The 1,430-nt window shown below is 31.7% G+C and overlaps 1 long non-coding RNA gene across 1 annotated transcript; it reads left to right on the top strand.

The window, feature by feature from the left end:
* The first annotated feature begins 506 nt into the window (after positions 1-506).
* LOC125876956 (uncharacterized) lies at positions 507-1,076 on the top strand. Its single transcript, XR_007447562.1, has 3 exons — positions 507-568; positions 653-727; positions 813-1,076. It is a non-coding gene; the product is annotated as an uncharacterized LOC125876956 (long non-coding RNA).
* Positions 1,077-1,430: the final 354 nt, after the last annotated feature.

Below are 1,430 nucleotides of genomic sequence, written 5' to 3'. Positions count from 1 at the left end.
TAGAGATTTGTAAGGGCTTTTTCTTTATTGTACCTTCAACAATTCCAGTAGAGAAAATTTGCTTGAATACTCAATTAACGTTTGTTATTTAATCTGTACTAACAAATACTAGAGTTTTCGAATCTAAGGCAACGAGGCATGTCTATTGCTGAATATGAACAAAAGTTTCTAAGGCTCTCTCGCTATACTGGTGGTATTATTAAAGAAGAAAAGACAAGTGCAGGAAGTTTGAAGACGGTTTAAATGATTCCATTAGGAAGAATGTGGCGATCCTGCAACATGAGAAATTTTGTAAGTTAGTGTCTGCTGCTTTTACTTGGGAACGACTTGATAAAGAAGAAGCTAGTAGAAATGAAAACAGATTGCGAAAGCCTAGACCAGATTTTGGGGGTCCATCCAAAAGGGAAAGGTTTGATAATTCTAAGATTGGTAGTGATAACAGGCCATCTCAACAAAAGCTAAACAGATCAGAATTTTCTACAGCTAGCACTCCAAATTATGAGCCAACAAGAAACTAAGCCTATTTGTGTTGAAGAAAGTTTGGAGTTTCTTGAAATAATTGAACTTCGTAAGACTATTTATTTTTATTTGTTTTTGGAAAAAATAAAATACCTATTGTGTTGTATGACATGTTTGATTTTTTTATTTATAGAGATGGCAAATAGTGGAAGAAACTCTTCCACTGTTGATCTATGATTGACTTGCAAGTCTCAAGTATTTGATAGTGGTGAGTTCAATACGTCATTTATTTAATCATGTCATTTTTTTTAATCTTAAAAGTAGTATTCTAACATTTGATTTTATCTTAAAAGGTTAAAGAGTCAAGACAATGAATAAAGGCGTAAAATACAAAGTTTTGTTAGTGTTTTTGTTGGCACTTGAAACTTGAAAGTGATCTCATGGAAGAGAGTCAAGAAACTACATTGTTGCTCATTATTGTTATTTGTTATTGTTGGCATTTGAAAATGATCTCATGGAAGAAGCTACATTATTTGTTGCTCATTATTGTTGTTTGTTATTGTTGGCACTTGAAACTTGAAAATGGTCTCATGGAAGAAACTACGTTAGTGAATTATTGTCACAAAAAAGATGTACTACTAATCTAATTAATCTAAGAGACTAGCATTGTTGCTACAAACATATCCATAACACTTTAAGGACCACTTATTTTTAGCCCATTAAGCTGAAAAATCAAACAAAAAAATTACAAAATTTTAAATTTTAAAAAGCCAACTAAGCAGGCTCATAACAAAAAAATTGAACTAACAAAAACCGAATTAAAATAATATAAATCGAACTGAAATAATAAAAACCGAACCAAATTATTTCGGTTTGGTGTTCGGTACACGCAGTATAAGAACCGAAAACCAAAAAAACCAGAAAAAAATGAAACCGAACCGAATTACCGAATGCCTAACCCTAATTCTTAC

This window comes from Solanum stenotomum, chromosome 9 (assembly GCF_019186545.1).
Source record: "Solanum stenotomum isolate F172 chromosome 9, ASM1918654v1, whole genome shotgun sequence".
NCBI classification, from domain to species: Eukaryota; Viridiplantae; Streptophyta; class Magnoliopsida; order Solanales; family Solanaceae; genus Solanum; species Solanum stenotomum.
The sequence above is the reverse complement of the archived record's forward strand: the minus strand, read 5'-3'. Positions and strand labels throughout refer to the sequence as shown.